A 14,994-nucleotide genomic window follows, 5' to 3' on the forward strand; every position below is an offset into this window, starting at 1 on the left:
AGCAATACCAAAAAAATTGATTAAAAGAATAGAGAGTAAAGAAAAGGAAGATAACAATATGGAGGTTTTAGTAAAAGTTGGGGAAATGCATTTGGATTTTAAATTATGTGCTCTGAAAGTGTTTTATATTTGTTTTAGAGATTAAATTTTTAGAAAACCAATAGCAAACCAATTCTGGCAAAATATATTTCCTGGAATTGATGAGAATAAGATATGGAGTAATATTAATTGGAAGTATCTAGACACCAAAGTAGAATGTCTTGATTATTATATAAGACAAAACGTGATTTTTTCAGAAATGAGGTTGTATAAAATTGGAATGGCACAGAATGCATTATGTAAAGTGTGTGAGGAAAAGAATGAAGGAATTTTACACTTGTTTTTAAATTGTACAGAACTTGAAGAATTGATGGTAATTTTAAAGAAAATTGTGCCAATGTTAATGGGAAATGTTGGGGAAGAAGAAATTAATTGGAATGAAATAATGATGTTTGGTATAAATGTTAAATGTAAAAATAGGAAAGTAATAAATGTAATATTGGCATTGGCGAAGTACTCAATATGGAGTAGAAGAAACATTGTGAAATAGAAGAAGTCTAAAGTAAATCTATGGATGCTATTCAAAAGTAAATTGGAGGAGTATTTACAAATACTGTGCAGTTACTTGGAAATGGAGGATAATGTGGATGGTTTTGATAGCCTTATGACATCAGAGGTACGTCATATCTTGAGTACGGTGAAGATAAAGCTACCAATGTAAAATGCTGTTCTGAAAAATGGAAAATGAGTAGAAATTGTTAAAGGTTTTAATGCTTGTTTGAAAAAAGTGTTTTACAACTTGTAAAAGAAAATGTATTTTATGTACTTAAAACTGAAAGCTTTTTAATAATAATAAAAAAAAAAAAATAAAAAAAAATCTCGTCTGATCTCGGAAGCTAAGCAGGTTTGGGCCTGGTTAGTACTTGGATGGGAGACCGCCTTGGAATACCAGGTGCTGTAAGCTTTTTGGAAATTTTTCACTTAGTATATAATAATTTTGCCAAAAAAATTGAGTCAATGCCCGATCTCTGAATATAAGCAGGTTTGGGCCAGGTTAGTACATGGATGGGAGACTGCCTGGGAATACCAGGTGCTTTAAAATTTTGGATATTTTTCACGAATTATATAATAATCTTGTAAAAAAGAGTCAATGCCCGATCTCTGAATCTTAGCAGGTTTAGGTCTGGTTAGTACTTGGATGAGAGACCGCCTAGGAATACTAGTTGCTTTAAGCTTTTGGGTTTTCTTTCCTACTTATATAATGTACTGGCGAGTAGATTGGCTGATCTTTAAATAGCCTTCTCTTTGCAGCAGTCTTCGCTTAGGGCCATACCAGTCTGGCTATGCCCAAACTTGTCTGATCTCGGAAGCTAAGCAGGTTTGGGCCTGGTTAGTATTTGGATGGGAGACTGCTTTGGAATACCAGGTGCTGTAAGCTTTTTGGAAATTTTTCACTTAGTATATAATAATTTTGCCAAAAAATACAGTCAATGCCCGATCTCTGAATATAAGCAGGTTTGGGCCAGGTTAGTACATGGATGGGAGACTGCCTGGGAATACCAGGTGCTTTAAATTTTTGGATATTTTTCACGAATTATATAATAACCTTGCAAAAAAAAAAAAAAAAAAAAGAGTCAATACCCGATCTCTAAATCTTAGCAGGTTTAGGTCTGGTTAGTACTTGGTTGAAAGACCGCCTGGGAATACTAGGTGCTTATAGCTTTTGGAATTTTTTCACTTAGTATATAATAAATTTGGCAAAAAATAGAGTCAATGCCCGATCTCTTAATATAAGTAGGTTTGTGCCAGGTTAGTACATGGATGGGAGACTGCCTGGGAATACCAGGTGCTTTAAATTTTTGGATATTTTTCACTTAGTATATAATAAATTTGGCAAAAAATAGAGTCAATGCCCGATCTCTAAATTTTAGCAGGTTTAGGTCTGGTTAGTATTTGGATGAGAGACCGCCTAGGAATACTAGGTGCTTTAAGCTTTTGGGTTTTCTTTCCTACTCATATAATGTACTGGCGAGTAGATTGGCTGATCTTTAAATAGCCTTCTCTTTGCAGCAATCTTCGCTTGCGGCCATACCAGTCTGGCTATGCCCAAACTTGTCTGATCTCGGAAGCTAAGCAGGTTTGGGCCTGGTTAGTATTTGGATGGGAGACTGCTTTGGAATACCAGGTGCTGTAAGCTTTTTGGAAATTTTTCACTTAGTATATAATAATTTTGCCAAAAAATACAGTCAATGCCCGATCTCTGAATATAAGCAGGTTTGGGCCAGGTTAGTACATGGATGGGAGACTGCCTGGGAATACCAGGTGCTTTAAATTTTTGGATATTTTTCACGAATTATATAATAACCTTGCAAAAAAAAAAAAAAAAAAGAGTCAATACCCGATCTCTGAATCTTAGCAGGTTTAGGTCTGGTTAGTACTTGGTTGAAAGACCGCCTGGGAATACTAGGTGCTTAAAGCTTTTGGAATTTTTTCACTTAGTATATAATAAATTTGGCAAAAAATAGAGTCAATGCCCGATCTCTTAATATAAGTAGGTTTGTGCCAGGTTAGTACATGGATGGGAGACTGCCTGGGAATACCAGGTGCTTTAAATTTTTGGATATTTTTCACTTAGTATATAATAAATTTGGCAAAAAATAGAGTCAATGCCCGATCTCTAAATTTTAGCAGGTTTAGGTCTGGTTAGTATTTGGATGAGAGACCGCCTAGGAATACTAGGTGCTTTAAGCTTTTGGGTTTTCTTTCCTACTCATATAATGTACTGGCGAGTAGATTGGCTGATCTTTAAATAGCCTTCTCTTTGCAGCAGTCTTCGCTTACGGCCATACCAGTCTGGCTATGCCCAAACTTGTCTGATCTCGGAAGCTAAGCAGGTTTGGGCCTGGTTAGTATTTGGATGGGAGACTGCTTTGGAATACCAGGTGCTGTAAGCTTTTTGGAAATTTTTCACTTAGTATATAATAATTTTGCCAAAAAATACAGTCAATGCCCGATCTCTGAATATAAGCAGGTTTGGGCCAGGTTAGTACATGGATGGGAGACTGCCTGGGAATACCAGGTGCTTTAAATTTTTGGATATTTTTCACGAATTATATAATAACCTTGCAAAAAAAAAAAAAAAAAAGAGTCAATACCCGATCTCTGAATCTTAGCAGGTTTAGGTCTGGTTAGTACTTGGTTGAAAGACCGCCTGGGAATACTAGGTGCTTAAAGCTTTTGGAATTTTTTCACTCAGTATATAATAAATTTGGCAAAAAATAGAGTCAATGCCCGATCTCTTAATATAAGTAGGTTTGTGCCAGGTTAGTACATGGATGGGAGACTGCCTGGGAATACCAGGTGCTTTAAATTTTTGGATATTTTTCACTTAGTATATAATAAATTTGGCAAAAAATAGAGTCAATGCCCGATCTCTAAATTTTAGCAGGTTTAGGTCTGGTTAGTATTTGGATGAGAGACCGCCTAGGAATACTAGGTGCTTTAAGCTTTTGGGTTTTCTTTCCTACTCATATAATGTACTGGCGAGTAGATTGGCTGATCTTTAAATAGCCTTCTCTTTGCAGCAATCTTCGCTTGCGGACATACCAGCCTGGCTATGCCCGATCTCGTCTGATCTCAGAAGCTAAGCAGGTTTGGGCCAGGTTAGTACTTGGATGGGAGACCGCCTGGGAATACCAGGTGCTGTAAGCTTTTTGGAAATTTTTCACTTAGTATATAATAATTTTGCCAAAAAATAGAGTCAATGAATATAGATCTCTGAATATAAGCAGGTTTGGGCCAGGTTAGTACATGGATGGGAGACTGCCTGGGAATACCAGGTGCTTTAAATTTTTGTATATTTTTCACGAATTATATAATAATCTTGCAAAAAAAAAAAAAAGAGTCAATGCCGGATCTCTGAATCTTAGCAGGTTTAGGTCTGGTTAGTACTTGGTTGAAAGACCGCCTAGGAATACCAGGTGCTTAAAGCTTTTGGAATTTTTTCACTTATTATATAATAAATTTGGCAAAAAATAGAGTCAATGCCCGATCTCTGAATATAAGCAGGTTTGGGCCAGGTTAGTACATGGATGGGAGACTGCCTGGGAATACCAGGTGCTTTAAATTTTTTGATATTTTTCACGAATTATATAATAATCTTGCAAAAAAAATAAAAAAGAGTCAATGCCCGATCACTGAATCTTAGCAGGTTTAGGTCTGGTTAGTACTTGGTTGAAAGACCGCCTAGGAATACCAGGTGCTTAAAGCTTTTGGAATTTTTTCACTTAGTATATAATAAATTTGGCAAAAAATAGAGTCAATGCCCGATCTCTAAATTTTAGCAGGTTTAGGTCTGGTTAGTACTTGGATGAGAGACCGCCTAGGAATACTAGGTGTTTTAAGCTTTTGGGTTTTCTTTCCTACTTATATAATGTACTGGCGAGTAGATTGGCTGATCTTTAAATAGCCTTCTCTTTGCAGCAGTCTTCGCTTACGGCCTTAACAGCCTGGCTATGCCCGATCTTGTCTGATCTCGGAAGCTAAGCAGGTTTGGCCATGGTTAGTACTTGAATGGGAGACCGCCTGGGAATACCAGGTGCTGTAAGCTTTTTGGAAATTTTTCACTTAGTATATAACAATTTTGCCAAAAAATAGAGTCAATGCCCAATCTCTGAATATAAGCAGGTTTGGGCCAGGTTAGTACATGGATGGGAGACTGCCTGGGAATACCAGGTGCTTTAAATTTTTGGATATTTTTCACGAATTATATAATAATCTTACAAAAAAGAGTCAATGCCCGATCTCTGAATCTTAGCAGGTTTAGGTCTGGTTAGTACTTGGTTGAAAGACCGCCTAGGAATACCAGATGCTTAAAGCTTTTGGAATTTTTTCACTTAGTATATAATAAATTTGGCCAAAAATAGAGTCAATGCCCGATCTCTAAATTTTAGCAGGTTTAGGTCTGGTTAGTACTTGGATGAGAGACCGCCTAGGAATACTAGGTGCTTTAAATTTTTGGGTTTTCTTTCCTACTTATATAATGTACTGGCGAGTAGATTGGCTGATCTTTAAATAGCCTTCTCTTTGCAGCAGTCTTCGCTTACGGCCATAACAGCCTGGCTATGCCTGATCTCGTCTGATCTCGGAAGCTAAGCAGGTTTGGCCCTGGTTAGTACTTGGATGGGAGACCGCCTGGGAATACCAGGTGCTGTAAGCTTTTTGTAAATTTTTCACTTAGTATATAATAATTTTGCCATAAAATAGAGTCAATGCCCGATCTCTGAATATAAGCAGGTTTGGGCCAGGTTAGTACATGGATGGGAGACTGCCTGGGAATACCAGGTGCTTTAAATTTTTGGATATTTTTCACGAATTATATAATAATCTTGCAAAAAAAAAAAAAAAAAGAGTCAATGCCCGATCTCTGAATCTTAGCAGGTTTAGGTCTGGTTAGTACTTGGTTGAAAGACCGCCTAGGAATACCAGGTGCTTAAAGCTTTTAGAATTTTTTCACTTAGTATATAATAAATTTGGCAAAAAATAGAGTCAATGCCCGATCTCTGAATATAAGCAGGTTTGGACCAGGTTAGTACATGGATGGGAGACTGCCTGGGAATACCAAGTGCTTTAAATTTTTGGATATTTTTCACGAATTATATAATAATCTTGCAAAAAAAAAAAAGAGTCAATGCCCGATCTCTGAATCTTAGCAGGTTTAGGTCTGGTTAATACTTGATTGAAAGACCGCCTAGGAGTACCAGGTGCTTAAAGCTTTTGAAATTTTTTCACTTAGTATATAATAAATTTGGCAAAAAATAGAGTCAATGCCCGATCTCTGAATATAAGCAGGTTTGGGCCAGGTTAGTACATGGATGGGAGACTGCCTGGGAATACCAGGTGCTTTAAATTTTTGTATATTTTTCACGAATTATATAATAATCTTGCAAAAAAAAAAAAAAAAAGAGTCAATGCCCGATCTCTGAATCTTAGCAGGTTAAGGTCTGGTTAGTACTTGATTGAAAGACCGCCTAGGAATACTAGGTGCTTAAAGCTTTTGGAATTTTTTCACTTAGTATATAATAAATTTGGCAGAAAATAGAGTCAATGCCCGATCTCTGAATATAAGCAGGTTTGTGCCAGGTTAGTACATGGATGGGAGACCGCCTTTTGGTTTTCTTTCCTACTTATATAATGTACTGGTGAGTAGATTGGCTGATCTTTAAATAGCCTTCTCTTTGCAGCAGTCTTCGCTTACGGCCATACCAGCCTGGCTATGCCCGATCTCGTCTGATCTCGGAAGTTAAGCAGGTTTGGGCCTGCTTAGTACTTGGATGAGAGACCGCCTGGGAATACCAGGTACTGTAAGCTTTTTGGACATTTTTCACTTAGTATATAATAATTTTGCCAAAAAATAGAGTCAATGCCCGATCTCTGAATATAAGCAGGTTTGGGCCAGGTTAGTACATGGATTGGACACTGCCTGGGAATACCAGGTGCTTTAAATTTTTGGATATTTTTCACAAATTATATAATAATCTTGTAAAAAAGAGTCAATGCCCGATCTCTGAATCTTAGCAAGTTTAGGTCTGGTTAGTACTTGGATGAGAGACCGCCTAGGAATACTAGTTGCTTTAAGCTTTTGGGTTTTCTTTCCTACTTATATAATGTACTGGCGAGTAGATTGGCTGATCTTTAAATAGCCTTCTCTTTGCAGCAGTCTTCGCTTACGGCCATACCAGTCTGGCTATGCCCAAACTTGTCTGATCTCGGAAGCTAAGCAGGTTTGGGCCTGGTTAGTATTTGGATGGGAGACTGCTTTGGAATACCAGGTGCTGTAAGCTTTTTGGAAATTTTTCACTTAGTATATAATAATTTTGCCAAAAAATACAGTCAATGCCCGATCTCTGAATATAAGCAGGTTTGGGCCAGGTTAGTACATGGATGGGAGACTGCCTGGGAATACCAGGTGCTTTAAATTTTTGGATATTTTTCACGAATTATATAATAATCTTGCAAAAAAAAAAAAAAAAAGAGTCAATACCCGATCTCTGAATCTTAGCAGGTTTAGGTCTGGTTAGTACTTGGTTGAAAGACCGCCTGGGAATACCAGGTGCTTAAAGCTTTTGGAATTTTTTCACTTAGTATATAATAAATTTGGCAAAAAATAGAGTCAATGCCCGATCTCTTAATATAAGTAGGTTTGTGCCAGGTTAGTACATGGATGGGAGACTGCCTGGGAATACCAGGTGCTTTAAATTTTTGGATATTTTTCACTTAGTATATAATAAATTTGGCAAAAAATAGAGTCAATGCCCGATCTCTAAATTTTATCAGGTTTAGGTCTGGTTAGTACTTGGTTGAAAGACCGCCTAGGAATACCAGGTGCTTAAAGCTTTTGGAATTTTTTCACTTATTATATAATAAATTTGGCAAAAAATAGAGTCAATGCCCGATCTCTGAATATAAGCAGGTTTGGGCCAGGTTAGTACATGGATGGGAGACTGCCTGGGAATACCAGGTGCTTTAAATGTTTGGATATTTTTCACGAATTATATAATAATCTTGCAAAAAAAATAAAAAAGAGTCAATGCCCGATCACTGAATCTTAGCAGGTTTAGGTCTGGTTAGTACTTGGTTGAAAGACCGCCTAGGAATACCAGGTGCTTAAAGCTTTTGGAATTTTTTCACTTAGTATATAATAAATTTGGCAAAAAATAGAGTCAATGCCCGATCTCTAAATTTTAGCAGGTTTAGGTCTGGTTAGTACTTGGATGAGAGACCGCCTAGGAATACTAGGTGTTTTAAGCTTTTGGGTTTTCTTTCCTACTTATATAATGTACTGGCGAGTAGATTGGCTGATCTTTAAATAGCCTTCTCTTTGTAGCAGTATTGGATTACGGCCATACCAGCCTGGCTATGCCCGATCTTGTCTGATCTCGGAAGCTAAGCAGGTTTGGCCATGGTTAGTACTTGAATGGGAGACCGCCTGGGAATACCAGGTGCTGTAAGCTTTTTGGAAATTTTTCACTTAGTATATAATAATTTTGCCAAAAAATAGAGTCAATGAATATAGATCTCTGAATATAAGCAGGTTTGGGCCAGGTTAGTACATGGATGGGAGACTGCCTGGGAATACCAGGTGCTTTAAATTTTTGTATATTTTTCACGAATTATATAATAATCTTGCAAAAAAAAAAAAAAAGAGTCAATGCCGGATCTCTGAATCTTAGCAGGTTTAGGTCTGGTTAGTACTTGGTTGAAAGACCGCCTAGGAATACCAGGTGCTTAAAGCTTTTGGAATTTTTTCACTTATTATATAATAAATTTGGCAAAAAATTGAGTCAATGCCCGATCTCTGAATATAAGCAGGTTTGGGCCAGGTTAGTACATGGATGGGAGACTGCCTGGGAATACCAGGTGCTTTAAATTTTTTGATATTTTTCACGAATTATATAATAATCTTGCAAAAAAAATAAAAAAGAGTCAATGCCCGATCACTGAATCTTAGCAGGTTTAGGTCTGGTTAGTACTTGGTTGAAAGACCGCCTAGGAATACCAGGTGCTTAAAGCTTTTGGAATTTTTTCACTTAGTATATAATAAATTTGGCAAAAAATAGAGTCAATGCCCGATCTCTAAATTTTAGCAGGTTTAGGTCTGGTTAGTACTTGGATGAGAGACCGCCTAGGAATACTAGGTGTTTTAAGCTTTTGGGTTTTCTTTCCTACTTATATAATGTACTGGCGAGTAGATTGGCTGATCTTTAAATAGCCTTCTCTTTGCAGCAGTCTTCGCTTACGGCCTTAACAGCCTGGCTATGCCCGATCTTGTCTGATCTCGGAAGCTAAGCAGGTTTGGCCATGGTTAGTACTTGAATGGGAGACCGCCTGGGAATACCAGGTGCTGTAAGCTTTTTGGAAATTTTTCACTTAGTATATAACAATTTTGCCAAAAAATAGAGTCAATGCCCAATCTCTGAATATAAGCAGGTTTGGGCCAGGTTAGTACATGGATGGGAGACTGCCTGGGAATACCAGGTGCTTTAAATTTTTGGATATTTTTCACGAATTATATAATAATCTTACAAAAAAGAGTCAATGCCCGATCTCTGAATCTTAGCAGGTTTAGGTCTGGTTAGTACTTGGTTGAAAGACCGCCTAGGAATACCAGATGCTTAAAGCTTTTGGAATTTTTTCACTTAGTATATAATAAATTTGGCCAAAAATAGAGTCAATGCCCGATCTCTAAATTTTAGCAGGTTTAGGTCTGGTTAGTACTTGGATGAGAGACCGCCTAGGAATACTAGGTGCTTTAAATTTTTGGGTTTTCTTTCCTACTTATATAATGTACTGGCGAGTAGATTGGCTGATCTTTAAATAGCCTTCTCTTTGCAGCAGTCTTCGCTTACGGCCATAACAGCCTGGCTATGCCTGATCTCGTCTGATCTCGGAAGCTAAGCAGGTTTGGCCCTGGTTAGTACTTGGATGGGAGACCGCCTGGGAATACCAGGTGCTGTAAGCTTTTTGTAAATTTTTCACTTAGTATATAATAATTTTGCCAAAAAATAGAGTCAATGCCCGATCTCTGAATATAAGCAGGTTTGGGCCAGGTTAGTACATGGATGGGAGACTGCCTGGGAATACCAGGTGCTTTAAATTTTTGGATATTTTTCACGAATTATATAATAATCTTGCAAAAAAAAAAAAAAAAAAGAGTCAATGCCCGATCTCTGAATCTTAGCAGGTTTAGGTCTGGTTAGTACATGGTTGAAAGACCGCCTAGGAATACCAGGTGCTTAAAGCTTTTAGAATTTTTTCACTTAGTATATAATAAATTTGGCAAAAAATAGAGTCAATGCCCGATCTCTGAATATAAGCAGGTTTGGACCAGGTTAGTACATGGATGGGAGACTGCCTGGGAATACCAAGTGCTTTAAATTTTTGGATATTTTTCACGAATTATATAATAATCTTGCAAAAAAAAAAAAGAGTCAATGCCCGATCTCTGAATCTTAGCAGGTTTAGGTCTGGTTAATACTTGATTGAAAGACCGCCTAGGAGTACCAGGTGCTTAAAGCTTTTGAAATTTTTTCACTTAGTATATAATAAATTTGGCAAAAAATAGAGTCAATGCCCGATCTCTGAATATAAGCAGGTTTGGGCCAGGTTAGTACATGGATGGGAGACTGCCTGGGAATACCAGGTGCTTTAAATTTTTGTATATTTTTCACGAATTATATAATAATCTTGCAAAAAAAAAAAAAAAAAAGAGTCAATGCCCGATCTCTGAATCTTAGCAGGTTAAGGTCTGGTTAGTACTTGATTGAAAGACCGCCTAGGAATACTAGGTGCTTAAAGCTTTTGGAATTTTTTCACTTAGTATATAATAAATTTGGCAGAAAATAGAGTCAATGCCCGATCTCTGAATATAAGCAGGTTTGTGCCAGGTTAGTACATGGATGGGAGACCGCCTTTTGGTTTTCTTTCCTACTTATATAATGTACTGGTGAGTAGATTGGCTGATCTTTAAATAGCCTTCTCTTTGCAGCAGTCTTCGCTTACGGCCATACCAGCCTGGCTATGCCCGATCTCGTCTGATCTCGGAAGTTAAGCAGGTTTGGGCCTGCTTAGTACTTGGATGAGAGACCGCCTGGGAATACCAGGTACTGTAAGCTTTTTGGACATTTTTCACTTAGTATATAATAATTTTGCCAAAAAATAGAGTCAATGCCCGATCTCTGAATATAAGCAGGTTTGGGCCAGGTTAGTACATGGATTGGACACTGCCTGGGAATACCAGGTGCTTTAAATTTTTGGATATTTTTCACAAATTATATAATAATCTTGTAAAAAAGAGTCAATGCCCGATCTCTGAATCTTAGCAAGTTTAGGTCTGGTTAGTACTTGGATGAGAGACCGCCTAGGAATACTAGTTGCTTTAAGCTTTTGGGTTTTCTTTCCTACTTATATAATGTACTGGCGAGTAGATTGGCTGATCTTTAAATAGCCTTCTCTTTGCAGCAGTCTTCGCTTACGGCCATACCAGTCTGGCTATGCCCAAACTTGTCTGATCTCGGAAGCTAAGCAGGTTTGGGCCTGGTTAGTATTTGGATGGGAGACTGCTTTGGAATACCAGGTGCTGTAAGCTTTTTGGAAATTTTTCACTTAGTATATAATAATTTTGCCAAAAAATACAGTCAATGCCCGATCTCTGAATATAAGCAGGTTTGGGCCAGGTTAGTACATGGATGGGAGACTGCCTGGGAATACCAGGTGCTTTAAATTTTTGGATATTTTTCACGAATTATATAATAATCTTGCAAAAAAAAAAAAAAAGAGTCAATACCCGATCTCTGAATCTTAGCAGGTTTAGGTCTGGTTAGTACTTGGTTGAAAGACCGCCTGGGAATACCAGGTGCTTAAAGCTTTTGGAATTTTTTCACTTAGTATATAATAAATTTGGCAAAAAATAGAGTCAATGCCCGATCTCTTAATATAAGTAGGTTTGTGCCAGGTTAGTACATGGATGGGAGACTGCCTGGGAATACCAGGTGCTTTAAATTTTTGGATATTTTTCACTTAGTATATAATAAATTTGGCAAAAAATAGAGTCAATGCCCGATCTCTAAATTTTATCAGGTTTAGGTCTGGTTAGTACTTGGTTGAAAGACCGCCTAGGAATACCAGGTGCTTAAAGCTTTTGGAATTTTTTCACTTATTATATAATAAATTTGGCAAAAAATAGAGTCAATGCCCGATCTCTGAATATAAGCAGGTTTGGGCCAGGTTAGTACATGGATGGGAGACTGCCTGGGAATACAAGGTGCTTTAAATGTTTGGATATTTTTCACGAATTATATAATAATCTTGCAAAAAAAATAAAAAAGAGTCAATGCCCGATCACTGAATCTTAGCAGGTTTAGGTCTGGTTAGTACTTGGTTGAAAGACCGCCTAGGAATACCAGGTGCTTAAAGCTTTTGGAATTTTTTCACTTAGTATATAATAAATTTGGCAAAAAATAGAGTCAATGCCCGATCTCTAAATTTTAGCAGGTTTAGGTCTGGTTAGTACTTGGATGAGAGACCGCCTAGGAATACTAGGTGTTTTAAGCTTTTGGGTTTTCTTTCCTACTTATATAATGTACTGGCGAGTAGATTGGCTGATCTTTAAATAGCCTTCTCTTTGTAGCAGTATTGGATTACGGCCATACCAGCCTGGCTATGCCCATTCTTGTCTGATCTTGGAAGCTAAGCAGGTTTGGCCCTGGTTAGTACTTGGATGGGAGACAGCCTTTTGGTTTTCTTTCCTACTTATATAATGTACTGGTGAGTAGATTGGCTGATCTTTAAATAGCCTTCTCTTTGCAGCAGTCTTAGCTTACAGCCATACCAGCCTGGCTATGCCCGATCTTGTCTGATCTCGGAAGCTAAGCAGGTTTGGCCCTGGTTAGTACTTGGATGGGAGACCGCCTGGGAATACCAGGTGCTGTAAGCTTTTTGGAAATTTTTCACTTAGTATATAATAATTTTGCCAAAAAATAGAGTCAATGCCCGATCTCTGAATATAAGCAGGTTTGGGCCAGGTTAGTACATGGATGGGAGACTGCCTGGGAATACCAGGTGCTTTAAATTTTTGGATATTTTTCACGAATTATATAATAATCTTTAAAAAAAAAAAAAAAAAGAGTCAATCCCCGATCTCTGAATCTTAGCAGGTTTAGGTCTGGTTAGTACTTGGTTGAAAGACCGCCTAGGAATACCAGGTGCTTAAAGCTTTTAGAATTTTTTCACTTAGTATATAATAAATTTGGCAAAAAATAGAGTCAATGCCCGATCTCTGAATATAAGCAGGTTTGGACCAGGTTAGTACATGGATGGGAGACTGCCTGGGAATACCAAGTGCTTTAAATTTTTGGATATTTTTCACGAATTATATAATAATCTTGCAAAAAAAAAAAGAGTCAATGCCCGATCTCTGAATCTTAGCAGGTTTAGGTCTGGTTAATACTTGATTGAAAGACCGCCTAGGAGTACCAGGTGCTTAAAGCTTTTGAAATTTTTTCACTTAGTATATAATAAATTTGGCAAAAAATAGAGTCAATGCCCGATCTCTGAATATAAGCAGGTTTGGGCCAGGTTAGTACATGGATGGGAGACTGCCTGGGAATACCAGGTGCTTTAAATTTTTGGATATTTTTCACGAATTATATAATAATCTTGCAAAAAAAAAAAAAAAAAAAAAGAGTCAATGCCCGATCTCTGAATCTTAGCAGGTTAAGGTCTGGTTAGTACTTGATTGAAAGACCGCCTAGGAATACTAGGTGCTTAAAGCTTTTGGAATTTTTTCACTTAGTATATAATAAATTTGGCAGAAAATAGAGTCAATGCCCAATCTCTGAATATAAGCAGGTTTGTGCCAGGTTAGTACATGGATGGGAGACCGCCTTTTGGTTTTCTTTCCTACTTATATAATGTACTGGTGAGTAGATTGGCTGATCTTTAAATAGCCTTCTCTTTGCAGCAGTCTTCGCTTACGGCCATACCAGCCTGGCTATGCCTGATCTTGTCTGATCTCGGAAGCTAAGCAGGTTTGGCCCTGGTTAGTATTTGGATGGGAGACCGCCTTGGAATACCAGGTGCTGTAAGCTTTTTGGAAATTTTTCACTTATTATATAATAATTTTGCCAAAAAATAGAGTCAATGAATATAGATCTCTGAATATAAGCAGGTTTGGGCCAGGTTAGTACATGGATGGGAGACTGCCTGGGAATACCAGGTGCTTTAAATTTTTGGATATTTTTCACGAATTATATAATAATCTTGCAAAAAAAAAAAATAAAAAAAAAAAGAGTCAATGCCCGATCTCTGAATCTTAGCAGGTTAAGGTCTGGTTAGTACTTGAATGAGAGACCGCCAAGGAATACCAGGTGCTTTAAGCTTTTGGCATTTTTTCACTTAGTATATAATAAATTTGGCCAAAAATAGAGTCAATGCCCGATCTCTGAATATAAGCAGGTTTGGGCCAGGTTAGTACATGGATGGGAGACTGCCTGGGAATACCAGGTGCTTTAAATTTTTGAATATTTTTCACGAATTATATAATAATCTTGCAAAAAAAAAAAAAAAAAGTCAATGCCCAATCTCTGAATTTTAGCAGGTTTAGGTCTAGTTAGTACTTGGATGAGAGACTGCCAAGGAATACCAGGTGCTTTAAGCTTTTGGGTTTTCTTTCCTACTTATATAATGTACTGGCGAGTAGATTGGCTGATCTTTAAATAGCCTTCTCTTTGCAGCTGTCTTCGCTTACGGCCATACCAGCCTGGCTATGCCCGATCTCGTCTGATCTCGGAAGTTAAGCAGGTTTGGGCCTGCTTAGTACTTGGATGAGAGACCGCCTGGGAATACCAGGTACTGTAAGCTTTTTGGACATTTTTCACTTAGTATATAATAATTTTGCCAAAAAATAGAGTCAATGCCCGATCTCTGAATATAAGCAGGTTTGGGCCAGGTTAGTACATGGATGGGACACTGCCTGGGAATACCAGGTGCTTTAAATTTTAGGATATTTTTCACAAATTATATAATAATCTTGCAAAAAAAAAAAAGAGTCAATGCCCGATCTCTTAATTTTAGCAGGTTTAGGTCTAGTTAGTTCTTGGATGAGAGACCGCCAAGGAATACCAGGTGCTTTAAGCTTTTGGAATTTTTTCACTTAGTATATAATAAATTTGGCAAAAAATAGAGTCAATGCCCGATCTCTAAATTTTAGCAGGTTTCGGTCTGGTTAGTACTTGGATGAGAGACCGCCTAGGAATACTAGGTGCTTTAAGCTTTTGAGTTTTCTTTCCTACTTATATAATGTACTGGCGAGTAGATTGGTTGATCTTTAAATAGCCTTCTCTTTGCAGCAGTCTTCGCTTACAGCCATACCAACCTGGCAACGCTAGAGTGCTAGCA

The 14,994-nt window shown here is 37.6% G+C and overlaps 7 non-coding genes and 9 pseudogenes across 7 annotated transcripts; all 16 read left to right on the forward strand.

The window, feature by feature from the left end:
• Positions 1-1,358: 1,358 nt before the first annotated feature.
• Positions 1,359-1,477, forward strand: LOC113089135 (uncharacterized; annotated as a pseudogene).
• Positions 1,478-2,117: 640 nt separating this feature from the next.
• LOC113089133 (uncharacterized) lies at positions 2,118-2,236 on the forward strand (annotated as a pseudogene).
• Positions 2,237-2,874: 638 nt separating this feature from the next.
• LOC113089130 (uncharacterized) lies at positions 2,875-2,993 on the forward strand (annotated as a pseudogene).
• A 638-nt stretch (positions 2,994-3,631) lies between these two features.
• On the forward strand, positions 3,632-3,750 carry LOC113089134 (5S ribosomal RNA). Its single transcript, XR_003286364.1, has one exon. It is a non-coding gene; the product is annotated as a 5S ribosomal RNA (ribosomal RNA).
• A 779-nt stretch (positions 3,751-4,529) lies between these two features.
• Positions 4,530-4,648, forward strand: LOC113089127 (uncharacterized; annotated as a pseudogene).
• A 490-nt stretch (positions 4,649-5,138) lies between these two features.
• On the forward strand, positions 5,139-5,257 carry LOC113089123 (5S ribosomal RNA). Its single transcript, XR_003286362.1, has one exon. It is a non-coding gene; the product is annotated as a 5S ribosomal RNA (ribosomal RNA).
• A 1,032-nt stretch (positions 5,258-6,289) lies between these two features.
• Positions 6,290-6,408, forward strand: LOC113089136 (5S ribosomal RNA). The gene has a single exon (XR_003286365.1). It is a non-coding gene; the product is annotated as a 5S ribosomal RNA (ribosomal RNA).
• Positions 6,409-6,762: 354 nt separating this feature from the next.
• LOC113089131 (uncharacterized) lies at positions 6,763-6,881 on the forward strand (annotated as a pseudogene).
• Positions 6,882-7,932: 1,051 nt separating this feature from the next.
• LOC113089126 (uncharacterized) lies at positions 7,933-8,051 on the forward strand (annotated as a pseudogene).
• Positions 8,052-8,831: 780 nt separating this feature from the next.
• On the forward strand, positions 8,832-8,950 carry LOC113089129 (uncharacterized; annotated as a pseudogene).
• A 490-nt stretch (positions 8,951-9,440) lies between these two features.
• LOC113089124 (5S ribosomal RNA) lies at positions 9,441-9,559 on the forward strand. The gene has a single exon (XR_003286363.1). It is a non-coding gene; the product is annotated as a 5S ribosomal RNA (ribosomal RNA).
• Positions 9,560-10,593: 1,034 nt separating this feature from the next.
• On the forward strand, positions 10,594-10,712 carry LOC113089137 (5S ribosomal RNA). Its single transcript, XR_003286366.1, has one exon. It is a non-coding gene; the product is annotated as a 5S ribosomal RNA (ribosomal RNA).
• A 354-nt stretch (positions 10,713-11,066) lies between these two features.
• On the forward strand, positions 11,067-11,185 carry LOC113089132 (uncharacterized; annotated as a pseudogene).
• Positions 11,186-12,413: 1,228 nt separating this feature from the next.
• LOC113089122 (5S ribosomal RNA) lies at positions 12,414-12,532 on the forward strand. The gene has a single exon (XR_003286361.1). It is a non-coding gene; the product is annotated as a 5S ribosomal RNA (ribosomal RNA).
• Positions 12,533-13,566: 1,034 nt separating this feature from the next.
• Positions 13,567-13,685, forward strand: LOC113089125 (uncharacterized; annotated as a pseudogene).
• A 653-nt stretch (positions 13,686-14,338) lies between these two features.
• LOC113089138 (5S ribosomal RNA) lies at positions 14,339-14,457 on the forward strand. The gene has a single exon (XR_003286367.1). It is a non-coding gene; the product is annotated as a 5S ribosomal RNA (ribosomal RNA).
• The last annotated feature ends 537 nt before the right edge of the window (positions 14,458-14,994 follow it).

The sequence above is a fragment of the Carassius auratus genome, unplaced genomic scaffold (genome assembly GCF_003368295.1).
Source record: "Carassius auratus strain Wakin unplaced genomic scaffold, ASM336829v1 scaf_tig00048527, whole genome shotgun sequence".
NCBI lineage: Eukaryota > Metazoa > Chordata > Actinopteri > Cypriniformes > Cyprinidae > Carassius > Carassius auratus.